The sequence below is a fragment of the Oreochromis niloticus genome, linkage group LG14 (genome assembly GCF_001858045.2).
Source record: "Oreochromis niloticus isolate F11D_XX linkage group LG14, O_niloticus_UMD_NMBU, whole genome shotgun sequence".
Taxonomy (NCBI): Eukaryota; Metazoa; Chordata; class Actinopteri; order Cichliformes; family Cichlidae; genus Oreochromis; species Oreochromis niloticus.
In genome coordinates this window covers 2,361,754-2,377,029 of record NC_031979.2, presented here as the reverse complement: position 1 = coordinate 2,377,029, position 15,276 = coordinate 2,361,754, and the positions used below count along the sequence as shown (strand labels likewise).

General features: G+C 41.9%; 1 long non-coding RNA gene across 2 annotated transcripts in view; it reads left to right on the top strand.

The window, feature by feature from the left end:
- The window catches only part of LOC106098841 (uncharacterized), a 73,018-nt gene that overhangs the window by 41,323 nt on the left and 16,419 nt on the right, over nt 1-15,276 (top strand). The window lies entirely within an intron of this gene.

The following is a 15,276-nucleotide window of genomic DNA, read 5'->3' as shown; positions in this document are numbered from 1 at the left end:
AAAGTAAACAGGAGAAATGTACAAAACAAGAGAACGACACACATTCGAGAACAGGCTGCAAAGAAAAGACTTGGTCTGAACAGAGTCCGTGTGTGAGTGGGCTGAGTGATGAGGATTACTTAGACCGTGGCTCAGCTTGGTGGGGTGGGTGGGGTGTGGGGCGATAGTGTTTGTCCACAGTCCGAATGACCCGGGGAAGAGGCTGTTAGTGAGTCTGGAGGTGTGGGACCTGACTGAGGGCAGCGGGTCAAACAGGTGGTGGGCGGGGTGCGAGGCGTAACCTGTGATGGCCTTGGTTTTTCTGAGGCAGGAGACAGCAGCCATTGTTTTTTGGGTGGTGTTAATTACCCTCTGCCCTGTTCTCAGTAGTGGCCACAGGCAGGAGGAGAGCACGCTCTCTCCTGAGGAGCAGTAGAAGGTCGGCAGGAGCTTCTGGTCCAGGTTATTCTTCCTCAGGACACGGAGGAGGTGCAGCCGCTGCTGGGTCTTCTTTACCAGGCTGTTGATGTTGTGGGTCCAGGTGAAATCGGCGGAGATGTGGGTGCCCAGAAGCCTGAAGGTGGAGACAGATTCCACCAGATTGCACCCGGGACAAGTCCTCTACCTCTACCCTATACGCAGAAGATGCAGTCACCATCCTAGGCCATACTGGGCCAGTATGGTTTTTGAGTGAAGATGGTGTTGGTATGGACTTTATGTGCTGTTGTTGTCAGCGCACAATGGGATGTGCCACAATGTGCTGTCTTTATGCTTGGAAACCGTGTACTGAAAAGTCTTTTGGGCATCTGGGTTATAGCTGGAAATCCAGCTCTCGTCACAGGTGATTAACCCCACATCAAAGTCGGTTCAGTTCTCAGAGAAGTTGATTATTGTTGCTAGGGCTGCCATGATTAGTCGACTAGTCACGATTACGTCGACGACTAATTTAATAGTCGACGCGTCGTTTGAAGCTTTATAAGATCCCAAAAGACGCATGAGTAAGTAGTAGGATTTAAGAGTGTAATGACAGACTGAAACAGAAGATGGCAGCACTGCATGTACAAGGATGCCAGCTGCCGTTAAACCCCGAAGAAGAAGAAGCTATGTCCCATAATTCATAGCGCGGCCCTGCTCAGTTTTCAACAATGGCGGCGGCTAGTTAGTTTTAATATTACTCTTATTATTCTTTCTGGGTCACAAAATAAACGTTTAACATATTTTCAGGCAAGAATGTAGCTGTGTAAACCTCAAATATCTGCTCAGTCTATCAAGACATCACATATTTTCAAAACGTTTTCGGAGACGTCTGTTACCCACCAGCTCGATAGCGAGCCGGGGTTGAGGGCTCACTAGAGCTGGTGAGAACACCAGACTCGGCAAATCGTTTTCAAACCCACCGCCGTCTTTCGCTACTCAGGTTAAACATGATATATAAGTCACTTAGATAACTTAAAAATGTTATTGTTTGGCTTTTTTCAGTATTTTATTTGTTCCTGAGTAAATTGGTTTGGCTGAGATGAAAGTTATAGTTTTTACACAGCTGAATCAGAAGTGTGAGATGCTCGAGAAAATACTCCGGTGTCCTGTTATATTTTAGATAGCAAGGAGCAGACGGCTGAGTAAACTCCACCAAACAAACTACAAATGTCATTAAAATTTAATAAACTATCATCTTGTCTTTATTTTTGGTTAGCACATACCTTAAACACTTAAAGCTGTAAGCTAATGATAGTTATATAAGAGCAGATGCTGCTGGTGAAATAAGCTGTACGTTTTACGTCCAATGGATGATGATCTGATTAGTCGAATAATCGCAAAAATAATCAGTGACTAGTCGACTATCAAAATAATCGTTTGTGGCAGCCCTAATTGTTACCCTCAAACTTGGATCCTAAAATCGCACAAGATGGGCAAGTGGTCAGAACAACAGACTAATAGCAGCCACAGGAAATGGTCTAATGTGCACAAGATGATCACCTGAAGCTGGCATTGTTTTATTATATTGGGGGAGTCACAGAACTGTATTATCATGCCTCACATGAGGTCAGAAAATTGCAGGTCAAGGTTTAGAAGGTTTTACTAGACAAATTAAAGCATCATCAGTAATTTCAGAATGGTCCTTATTAGCCATGAACCTTTGAAAAAAGGTTTAAAACAACCACAAAATTCTTTACAAAGACATGCAGCATACCATGATTGGATGTTTTGGGTCAGCATCAAATAATTGGCCGTCTGTGTTTTTCCCCCCTCGTTTCCTCTTCTTTTTAGAGGCCACCTGTTTGGTGCACTGACAACCTCCCAGCACATCCTGTGGCCCGAAGCACTGAGCTACTGGCAAGGCTTTAGTGAGAGCCTTCCACTAAGTCATTACTTTATCACAGTGTGATTAAAGCAGATCTGATTTGCATACACCAAAGGAGGCACTTCACAGACTTTGCCCATTATGAAGCGTTTGATGAATAATGATCCATCATGAATGGTGAAACTGTCATTTAACAACTTTGAGGTGACGTCTTTACAAATGCCTACTTTCAGTGCCGAGTCAGGAAGTGCCACATCGTCAGTATAAAATCTGAGGTTTAATTAGAGGGTGTATCTACTGTAGACCTGAAACATGAATGCAGGAGTATCATAATTCTCATGGCTAGTAGGGGCCAGCTCCTCTGGTATTACTTGGAAATCTGAATGCAGAAACGTTCCTTGCAGTATGACATCAATAAACACTGTCCTGATGAGTTTATGGTTTCATTTGTTAGGTTCAACTCTTATTGATTATAGCATCTTATGTAAGATAGTCTCCTCACTGGCTAACTGAGGAAAACTGGACATAAAACGATATAAATACAAAGTGTGTTTTAGTCTCTGAGATGTCACCATCCAAAGAGAGAGCAGTATCCCCACAGTAAGAGCCATACTTGACTCCTTCCATGCACGGGTGAAAATCCTTCTCTTTAGGCTTAATGAGACTTAACTAACTAACCAATGTCCAATGTTGATGTCATGGCAGCTGCATTTACCTTTACATGGAATTCATGGGTGTCATTCACTTTATCCTGATCTTTCCAAGATTTTGGCTGATGAGTTTCTATTCCTTTGCCCAAAGTTGACTTTTGTTTTTAGAATCATCTATTTTTTAATTTATTTATTTACAAATGTACTAACAACAGCATCAGGATCATTCACACATGACTCAAATGATGCTGAATTGTATTGTAACAGTAGTCCTGTCGAGGTCTGGGATCGATGCTCCTTTGACCAGGACCAGCTTGTTTGGCTGTTTGATTAGGTTGGAAAAACTCACTGCTACTGTTTTGTTTCTATCAATAATGCTCTGAAGACAGACAAATACAAACTAGCAATAAAGTGACAGTTTGGAAAAAAAGAATCTGCTTTTAACCCGAAAGGTTTTGTTAGATTGCAGTACGTTTCAGTTCAGAGGTATTTTGGTGGCATTCAAGTGAACGTGGTGAGTTTAAACAGACATTAGGAAAATGAGGAAGTTACTAACATCATCAGAGGATGTGCAGATAGACAACTTCATCTTGGTTCCTCCAGCTTTTGCGTAGCCTCCAGTAGGACTACGCTGAGGCTGTGAAAACGACTGGAAGTCACCAGAACCATCTCAGAACACATCCAACAAAATAGTTACACAAAAAGAGCTCCTAAAGCTTCACTTTGGTCACTTAGTTGGGTTATAGCATCAACGGATTGCCTCCTTTTCTGAAACCCTTTTCTCTGGCTCACTACAGTGTACCATGGCCTTGAAAGAACGCTGATCTCTCCTTGCTGATGATCAGACTTTTCTTTGTGCTTCTCCTTGGGTCAGTGCCAGACTGCCTCACTGTTGGCTCTCTGGAATTTTTGACAGCATACTTGTAGGCCAAATGTCACCTTGTATTTTCTGATGAATGCCAGTGCTGCTGCTGATTGTTGGTGGAATCTTTCTATTTTATACTTTGAGATGGATTCAAGATGGTACAGATTTGAGATGTCGGTGCAAATCAGCGATAACTCGCGCTCTTTAGAATAGGGCCATAAAGCCACAGACAAACCTCATCTTCAAGCATATTGTTGCACAAAAGCAAAGATACACTCTCGTGCATTCATTTTTTTGCTGTGCAGCAAAGCAGACTGTGCTTGTGACCGCCCTGCTAATACCCATCATGCATTTGTCAGAGCGTAGATACGAGAGGGAGGTGGACGGCTGGAAAATCGACAGACACAGTAACAAATGGCAGGCAGCCAGGCTGTCAGCTCACAGCAGCCGTCCTTCACAGGGGGGAACTGGTAAATGGACAAGACAGAGGAGAAGAGGAAGAAACAGAGGAGGGCATGAGGAGGGCACGGTTACTTCATGTTATCCTGAATCCTACAAAAAAGGAAGATTCACACAGCAACTGGGTCACACTGAAAAAAACCCTTGTTTTCTGTTGCCTCCAAGCACTGATCAGCTTTTCCTTCAAAGACTGAAGTCAAACATAAAGCATCTGTAGTCTCAGAGCATTCAAGAGTTTGAAATTAGGTTTGAATTCAGCATTTCTGGCTGAAAATCTCTACTTCCAAATAATGCCTACATATTATTGTTTTTATGTATTGTTAAAAGAAGATGTTGGTCAGACAAACTGTGATGGATGGTTTGAAGACTGTGGCACTGACAAAAAGGCAGCAGGTCAGAGCTGAAGATCCTGAGGTTCTCGTTGGGTTGGGAGTAATAAGGATGGAGTACATCAGTGGAGCAGCTCAGGTCAAGTGGTTGGAAGACAAAGTTAGAGAGGCGAGGCTGGTTTGGATGTGTTCAGTCGATGTGTCGGACAAAGGATGTTGAGTATAGGGCCAGGCAGGAGGAAAAGAGGACGACCACAGGGAAGATTGTGGATGTACAGAAGGAGGAAATGCAGAGAGTTGGTGTGACAGAGGAGGACGTTAGAGAAGAGAGCAGCCAGAATAAGCAGAAGATGATTGGTCTGTGCAGCGCTGACGTTTTTAGTAAATCAGGGCTTTAAACTTTATAACCAATTAAAGACATTAGTGCAGGTTATATAGATAGTTTTTATACGCATAGTAGTTTTTTTTTATCCAAATTGTCCCTTAATAAATTAATATTTTTAATGACTGATATTTGTCTTACATTTAAAGGCAGGGCTCGCAAAATTTCAAAATCCCTGGTAGCCCTTCGGGCAGGCACTCTTCAGTTTTTGGTAGCCCAAAATAAATTTAAGTAGCCCACAAAAAACATGAGAACAATTTTTTGATGGATGTTTTGTTTCCTTTACAGTAATATACATTAAGGTATAATATTGTAAAGAAAACAAAACATCAATCACGACAACTGTATAAAAATTACAATCATCAACTCAAATACTTGGTTCTAATTGAACAGAAATTTCTATGACCTTGCAAGAACTGTGTAGAACATGAATCAGTCTGTGTCAGATCCTCAATCTGAAATTTCCGCTTAAGTCCTGGGCAAGTGGAACCAAGATCGGGGACGTCTGCTTTTTGAAGTTTGCAAAGACTGCCAAATTTTGCCAATGGTGGTTCACTCTTTGCAACATAGCACGCTGTTCTAAACAGATTTTTCAGGACTTCTTCTTGTGCTTAGTTTATTTTTAGTATATTTTTTGCAATTGCTGTTTGTTCTGGGACAGATACTGCAGACTGAGCAATAATGCATTTCTTGCATTTCTCATGGGTTCTGATGGGGTCTTTCTTCAAATTACTGGTCCCAGTTACAAAGGCGCTTGTCGACTCAGATATCGAGGGAAACTCACGACACACCCGGCAGAACATGATGTTATTTAGCTCGTCATATTCCAGCCACAGAAATTCTTTTGTCCATGAAACCATAAAGCTGAGCTTTCTTTTTGCCTCATAGTCTGATTTGTCATAACTTTTCCGTTTTGTGGTCGGTTTTTCTTTGGCTGCCCCTTCTTCACCCTGACTTGTCTTATTTGGCTCAGCAGAACTAAAATATATATCCTGCTGCTTTTACACACGCACTCACATAACGGTCAGCGATTCTCTGCACAATCAACCTCTCACATGTTTAAGCTTGCTGTGGGAGATTTCACTTGTCACGTTTGAATAGTAGCTAATGAGTGATAAGACGATGTCAGAGGAATTGGTGCGCAATTAATCTGTGACCATCAATACTGCCGCTCTCTATACACAGTTTGCGCGATCGCAAAGTGAAAGTGAAAACCAAAAAAAGGAAGCGCAAATTCAAACTCTATTTCACATATTGACAGTGGCTCATCGATGCCAATGACATAATTACTCAGCTACATTTGCGAAAGAATGCAAAAGCATTGACACATATTTGTCCTTCCTATGATAGCCCGACGGGCAGGGCTGAGATAGACTTTGGTAGCCCGACTGGAAAAATCGCTAGCCCCGGGACGTCGGGCTAGCGATTTTGCGAGCCCTGAAAAGCATTGCAAAATATTAATGCAGTAGTACCATGATTCTCTTTCTCAGGGGGTTGAACTGATTTAATCTTAAGTAGGTAAAAAAAAAATCAATAAAACAAATGCATAATCTATATTTCTTTCGATGTAATGCAGTACAAATGTTCTAGGACCATTCTCATTACACGTGTTGTATTTCTGTAACATTTCTGTGATGTACTGAACCACAAATGTTCAATCCAGGAAAAAATATGTATATATAATAAACACCATTACACAGGAATGTTTCACCTACTGTAGCACACACAAACCAAACACGCTACGATAGGAACAGCACACTGATTATCTTTGTCACCACTGACAGTTACTACCCGTGCATTGGGCTCTGGTAACATTATTATACATGCAAGACCTGAAACAACTAGCATCAGTTTAACTAATCGCTGTGGAAGAGATGAGTGTTTCTTCTGTGGAGTGACTGCATTACATTGCATTTAATTCAACATACTGCATGAAAAGCATTGCAGAGGGGACACATTCAACAATGTGTGATCAGGAAGAAGTTTTTAAAATGTTGCAAACATATTTCATCCACTTGCTACAGTTGCTCAAATTCCACTTTAAGTAGAAGTGCTGAGACTCGCATGCAGCTGGTACAGAGTCTGATGTTCAGTTTGCTTTTGTGTGTGGAAAATTACAATAAGATTTAAAATAGTCTTTTGTCCTTTGTTTTGTTTTGTTTTTATTAGTCAAGCAGCTAGAAAACAATGACTGTGTGTGTGTGTTGTTTACTGCATTGTGATTGGTCTGTATGTAAAACATAGAAATAAACCTGCATACTGTATAGTTAGAATGAACTGTGAAGCAGACAGTACTCCTGTTACAGTACAGCTTTGTAGTAATAATCCAAAAATGTGAGGGTTTTTTTAAATGTGCACTTTTTAGATTACATTTTATAGCCAATTAGCCAGTAAAGCTAAATTAAAAGCAATGTGTTGTTGTAGGAATTTGAAACAGAGTGAATTGTTCCAGCGTTGGTCCCACCATGTTTGAAGCTGCCATCTTGCTGCAGTGATACAGAGATATGACTGCTGAGTGTTGGTACAGCAGTGAACTCTGCATCGTTGTCTATCATTAAGGGCATTATTCATGTTTGTTTTATTTGATGATTCAAAAGTACTAGTAAGTCATACTAATGGGAATTCACATATCAGGGTTTTTCAGGATCTGCACCCCCACCCCCCACCCCACCCCCAAAACCCCAAATGCATTAAATTAAAAGCTGCTGTGATTGGGTGAAATTTGAGAGATTTCCCATTGTGTTAAACAAAAAAAATGCACCCGCTGGCTACAGCTGAGGGGTGCAGAGGAGGCGCTCAACAGGAGAGGAGCTGGATGTGTTGTCACGCCAGACTGCGACCTGCAGGGATCTCACTCTGCACACGGTTACACTTCTGATCAGAAACAGGCTCCACAGTAAACGTAGTCACTTTGATTCATTGGACAGTGGTGAAACCCACCACGGGATTTGATTGGTCATATACAGCTGTGTCTGAGCGGCTCTGCTCTCAGGCAGATTTGTCCACATATGTGAACTTTGTTGGCCAATCATTAAAAACAAACCCATGGAGATTTAAGTCGTTACGCTGTCATTTCTCTAAAATCTGCTTAACCTGCATGTTTCTCCCCTTTTTATTAAATATGAATCATTTACAACATTTCCGTCCTCTGTTAGGAAATACCAAACACTGATTCCTGAAACCTGTTGGACTCATTTTCTGAATGAAATGATTTTAATAATGTATACAGGAGTTTTCTTAAACCTTTAACAAACTGTGTTTCACACTGCCTGGAGCGGCTGAAAACATTTAACCATCCTCGTAGATTGCATTGAAGGGATCTGTCCAATCTGTTCAGACATGTTTGTGAGTTTGATCGTTCGGTGTGAAAGGACCACATTTAGCCCTGCAGTATTGTGCCGTCTTCCCGTTTCTGCACTCTCTTCTTCTTACAAAATCAAGCCCAACGTTGCTCAGCTCTCTCAGCATGAGGCAGACTTATCAATGTGTTTATGTTTTCACCCATTACACTGCTAATTTATTTTGACGCCCAGATTTAAAATAGTTGTAACCTTAGCTTAAAGCTCTGGTTAGTAGGGCGGGGCAGTATGGCCAAAAATATTTATCACGGTATATATTTGAAAATTTGCGATATAGCTGACGATATATTTGACGCGAGACAAAAACAAAATACTTTAGAACTCCACAACTTTATTAGTGCAAAAAACCCATCATTTCATTTTTATTTAAACAAGCAGCTGATTTTTATGTCCATTAAAGTTATATAAAAATGTAACAGTGCAAATTCCTCACTGACAGTTTAACCAAAAGGCATTTCCAGTGGAAACGGGCCGACATGTCCTCAGCATAACCATGTATAATATCCACACAAGTTCAAAAGAGCTGCTTTGCAACATGAAACTGCAGTGTGCCAAATAAATAAGTCAAATACGTATTTTTCGGACCATAAGGCGCATTAAGCAAAACCAAACAGTCAGAGAAGTCGAACTTTACTCAACTCAGTCTTCTTGCTTCCTTCACTTCTGTACCATTGATTCATTAATGCTGAATTCTCTCACAGCTGCTCTATTCCCATGTTCTACTGCGTGACCGCAAGCATGTCTCTTAACAGGACCCATTTTGGGCTCCTTATACACACACAATACGGTAATATTACTCCGCGAGGCTCCTGCCTACGGTAGCTGTAATGCTCCGACAATCCATCAAGCGGTGCAGCTTCGTAGCTTAGCAAAGTCGCACTAAAACAACTTTGACAGATTTTTGAGCGCCGTGTGCCACATAAAATCAGTTTGAGGTCAGTAAGCACAACCAGAATTCATACATAAGGGGCACTGTCGATTTTTGAGAAAATTAAAGGATTTTAAGAGCGCCTTATAGTGTGGAAAATACTGTAATAACGACGGCCCGCTTGCATGTTCTACAAAAAAAATGTGCTTTGTTGTGTATCTGACGGACGAAAGCCAAACCAGTTCCACACCAGTGAAGTTGCAGCATTTTTACAAACCAGTTCTGGTTCATCTGTTTCATTCAACGATCCACTTTCGCCCTTCTCATTCTCCGTCGCCGCCATGCTTTTTCCACCATGTGCGTATGTAAACAAAGGCACTGCGCATGCGCGTTTTACCCATATTCTATCGCCATATTTCATTTTCTTATCATTGCCTAACATTATACCGGTATTACCGTGAACGGTATGATATGGCCCAGACCTAGTGGTTAGTTTCCACTTTTTGTCTAAACCACGAGCTAATTTTCATCCATGAGCCAATCAGGGTTGTGAATTCTCAGTGATTTGTGATGAAAGAAGTGTCATCAAGTCTTAGAACTGTTCCTGTTATCTGGCCTCAAGCGTCACCTTTTTCAATTTTTTTTAAATTTCAAATTGAAAACCTTAATTGTGTTTTATTTTCTCTGTGGATGTGAAGGAGGTCGGGTTGAGAATGGATCCGGTTTATGAAAGCCTTGATCTCAGTGAGCTCAGGGACTCGAGGAAAACTCAAACCAGCTGAACCACACAGCTCCTTTGGTTGGCATCACAAACTAAATTATCATTTCAAACATACGTCTAGTATGTTTCTCTGACAGGCTCGAGCTGCAGATGCTAGCTGATGGGCATGGATGGACCCCGGAGCATAATAAATAGCACTTCCTTTGAGAATCAATACAGCCTAAACATTCTCATATTATCACCGTATCATCATCACCTGTGCACATGCACCATTCTGTTGCATTTGATCCTAACATGAGCATTTACTTGATGTTACTGTGCTTCAGACATGTGTTATCTCAGCTTGTTTGTGCTTTCGTCCGCACAGCACACTTTGATTTTAGTCCTTTGCTTTCACTGAGCTTATCGGCACCAAGCGAGCTGTCCAATCAGCCGTAAGCACACGCCCTCAACTTCCTGGTCTTTATCGACCCATGACAACCGATTGAAGCGAGAGGAGTGCAAATGCCCCTTCTCCTCATCTTGTCTTTGTATTGTCCTTTTTTGCAATGGCAGACACATTTGTGTTTATTTCACTCTCACTGTATTTTCTTTCTCTTTTTTAATTCGTCACATTTCCTCAGGAATAGCAGATCCAATTAGATAGCTCACCCTCGAAAGGATGGGATCATTATGTGGAATGTAACACAGAAATATGTACAACGAATGCACTGAGACCGTGAAAATGAGCGAAGCAGGGCTATAAGCATTATGAAGATGTCTGTCAGACAATACACAGTGGCGGTAACGGCGCTCGGCTTTCAGCGGCAGCACCAGCTGTGCCCGATCCGAATGGGCACTGGCAGGGATCCAGGCCAAGAAGGGTCAGATGAGGACACAAACAGAAGGGAGGGGGTGGAGTATGTTTGCAGGGCAGGCAGAGCGATGGAGAGAGGGGAAAATCATTGTGAGGAAGGGGGCGGGTGGAGGAGGAGGAGGAGAGAACGAGGGAGCGTTTGGTACGATGAAGGAAACAAAAGGACGGCAAGAAAGGCAAACAAAGCCTGTGCGGGAGGGTTAGGCCCATGAATTTGTTTGCTGATATACAAAGGCTGTATAGACACAGATGTCCTCAAGTCATCATCCACCTCGAACATGACAGATATGATCCGGCTCGTTTGCATTACATTATATCTTAGTACAAAGTGCGGTACCGAATCGTGCTTTTGTGAATACCTTTCTGTGTGCACGAGAGATTTTTTTTCCTCTTAAAAACTCATTTTTCCTCGTCACCCCAGAGCAGACTATATCATTTAACACTGATGCAGCTGTATAGTTGATAGGGATGCTCTGGTTGGGAATTTCTGGGCCAAAGACAGAGTGGGCAGATAGCCAGCTTTTTTTTCTCTTCTTCTTCCAGGAAAACAAAGAAGTCCTTTTTTATAAAAGATGAGAGTCTTAATCTTTGAGTGCAAATTCAGTTATACAACTTTATGAAACCAGATGCCAGAAATGTAACATTTTGCATTATCCATCATTTGTTTTTTAAATATTTTATGGCCAAGTTGGGTGAAGGTGAGGTCAGAATGGCCCGTCGTAATCTCATCACAATAAAATTCACTTCATTCATTATTAGTTGTGTCTTGGATGAATCTCTGTCTCTCAGGAGGACTGACTCATTCCAGTTTCTATCTACACTTCCCATCATGTCTGCCTGCAGCTTCGGTTTCAATCCTCTTAGCTTTGTCTTCCCAGTGCAAGAAACGAGATTCCCAAGACCGGAGCCAAACGAGATCACACAAACGTTAAAACCGTATGAAGTAAACACCATCAGTGGGGAGATTACCAGGCCAAGCCAACAGATGCTGAGTAATGCAGAGGGGTCTTTCTTTACTGAGTGCCAAAGAAAAAATGAGTGAGTAATTAGTAAATTAGTGACCGTGCAGTGCAAGAGCGTTAAGGCGCTTGGCATCCCAATAAGGATTTGGAAAACAGTTGATTAGTTCATTCCTGATGGTCCTCAGGAGACACTTTGACTCACATCTCTTAAATAAATGTTTCTGTATCTTTATGATACAGCTGCTGATGTCTTATTTCTGGCTTTCCAATAAATCCCTGTACATTCGTCCTCTCTTCACCACCACAAGTCCGCCGCTAAACAAATGTAAAATGGGGCATTCAGCACATTGGTGAATAACATTGTCGTCTATTGTCAGTTTATAGGAATTCCATTCATCGGTCCCAAGAGAGCAACACAAAAGGCAGGCTGTAAAAAGCAACAGACGAGCTTAATTTATAAAATGCAAAAAGGACCGAATTCAAAGTACAAGCAAAGGTTTACAAAAAAGGAGCAAAGGCATGAAGACGTCCTGGTTTATACCACAGGGTTGAGTCGCAGAGTGCAAACAGGTGAGCAGACGCGAAGACCAGGTGATCCGGCAGGTGGGATTGGTCGGTTTGAAGAGCAGAAAGAGGAAACTAAATAAATAACTGAACAAATGCCAGAAAATCAAAACTATGAAAAATGTTGTTTTGAGAGAGTTGCATGACCTCCGTTTATTTCAGAAAGGGATTCCTCTGTGTTTAGTTTGGAGAGATGTTTTGGCTCCATCATGTTCTGGTTGTTGATGTGTCCTTTATGATGGATCTGTTTTTGGTAGAACTTGTGCCAAATTTTTTCTCTTTATGGGGATCATAAAGAGAAGAATCAATCATAAAAGTGGTCATAACCATAAACCTTTCATAGATTCTGACAAACTCATTGCTGTTGTCTAAACTGAGTCTAATAGAAATGTAAAAGCAATTTCTTAGTTATCATTTTATCTTGGTCTAACTCATTTAAATGGCACCTGACTTTTTTCTGTCGGTCTGCTCAACGTCCGTCACATTGAAATGTTTTTCAAATGTGAAATCTAAAACTTGAAAAAAACAAGCAAGGTGGACGAGTTCTACTCGAGTGTGAGGACGGCCAGTGTCGGACTGTTGCAGTGCCGCCATTTCATGTCAAACGGACTCTGGGGAAGATTAGGAGATACTTTTGTCAGACAGGCTGCGGCTGAATAGATGGAAAGAAAGGGGAAATTTAGAGAGTTCGAGAAAGAAAGAGCCAGAGCGAATGAAACTGGACGATGAAGAGCCACGGGGAGACCGAGTGAAAGAAAAGGGGTTGAAGAGGGAGGGAGAGGTAAGTGATAGAGAGAAGGCCAAATGTGTCTGGGAAAGTTTTGGAGCTGAGGTGCATTGTGGGAGAGCAGACAGTGTGTCTGGGGGGTCTGAGGTGTGGATTAATGCCAGCGATTGGAGGAGGGCTGCCGCAGTTGTGCGTGAGCAGAATATCAGACGGAGGGAGAAGAGAGGAGAGAAGACAGAAGGGGTACAGACGCAGAATTTTGGAAAAGGCGATATTCTCGGCTCATGTTGCATGAAAGAAAGTGCCAGTAAAGTTGAACAAAGATGTAAAACGGCATACTTACCGAATCCTAATTTGCATGGAATGGAAGCTATTAGCAGCTGTTTAAGTGAAAACGCTTCACCTTGAAGTGTGCGCAGAGCTGCTACAGTCAGCTGCGCTCGAAGTCCAGGACACTGAGACTCAGGCCTGGGTTCATCAGGTGCGTTTCAGGCAGAACCCATAATCCACGATCTCTGAAATGGCACCGTACAACTTTCATTTCTGCATGAAAAGCAATTTGAAAGGATTACCAGGACTGCAGCAAACACATCTTATGAACTCAACACAGTCAAATTTCATTATAGCAAGATTATTGCAGATCTACTTTGAGTTGAAAGTGTATATTTGTTTTTATTCCCTGAAGGAAACTTCATGCTAGTTATCTGTATGCTAGAGATTGGACTGAAGTTGGTAAGTCGAGGCCACCGAAGGATGGACGGCAGATCATTAGAGCAGAAACTGACAAATTGGTCGAGGCTCACTCAGAGGGCACAACAAGCTGGTTCACTCCTTGTGTTCTTGGCTTGTTTGTTATCCTGTCTGGGCTTGGCTTTAACGCTGGTCTGAAATGGGTACGTTGGGAAACTTATTTAGGAAATTTAGCAGCCCCGTATGAAGATTTAACTATGTTTTAAAAAACAAAAAAGTAGCTGCTGGGTCACAGCTTCCCCAAAGAAACGACTGCAGCTGATGTCGATTCTCAGATCCAGTAATAGCTGCATAGTGGAAGACTTGTGGGTCCTTTCTTAATGTCCTTAATTCTTCTACAGTACAGAAATGCTGTACAGAGGGGCAGCTTTTCTGTGGCTGTGTGCTCCTGATTCAAAACCGTGGGGATTTATTTTTGACCATGGGAGCACGTGTTATTGAATATCCACAGGTTCAAGCTTCACAGTGTATCCTTCTGTGTAACGAACTTACTGAGGTATCACGTAAAACATAAGCTAGGAACATTTGATCTTCCACCGTTCATTGTCTGGTCAGAACTGAAAGTTAATTGATAAAATGATGTAAAGTTGTGCTTGCAAATTAGCCATGCTAATACAGGCACATTGTGTTCACTGAGGCAGTCTCTCTCTGTGGAAATTAGATTTTTTTTTCCTCCAGCATAACTTTAAATGGTATAATCAGTTGCGGACTGCCAGCAAGTATTAATGTATAAACTGTAGTATGAATGTTCTTCTTTTTTAAAGTGTCAATGGCTACAAGCTTCACCAGTTTAATGATTTCCCAGACATTCAACTACAAATGTGAGTGTAAGTTTGACTACATGTATAAGCTCATGGAAGATTTTCAATTCAATTCAATTCAATTCAATTTTATTTATATAGCACCAAATCACAACAGCAGTCGCCTCAAGGCGCTTTATATTGTACAATAGATACAGCGAAAAACCCAACAATCATATGACCCCCTATGAGCAAGCACTTTGGCGACAGTGGGAAGGAAAAACTCCCTTTTAACAGGAAGAAACCTCCGGCAGAACCAGGCTCAGGGAGGGGCGAGGAGGCAAGGCAGGGAGATTTTGTTGCAAATGCACAGGTCCATAAAGACAGAGCAGAATTATAGAGTACACACCTGTGAGCCAGAACATGGCCACTCACATGTGAAGCAGATAACACTGAATATCTTGTAAAGAGTAACCGAACAGGCCGTGGGAGAATTTGTAAAGTCTTTAGTGACTTTGATTACAGCCGAGTGGTTGTAACCAGACTACCGGAGAGGCTTATGGGGTGCTCTTGGCATGTAACAGTGGTCTGACCGGGGATAAACTATGGAGAAGTTACTGGGGAATGTGCTGATTTGCAATGGCTTTGACTTTAAACGTCCGTGACTTGCTGGATTTGCTGCTAACATCTGAGTGCCGGATACCTTCACAGGAAGCTGGTTGGTACACAGACTTGATAAAAAAAACAGCTACAACTTTACCTT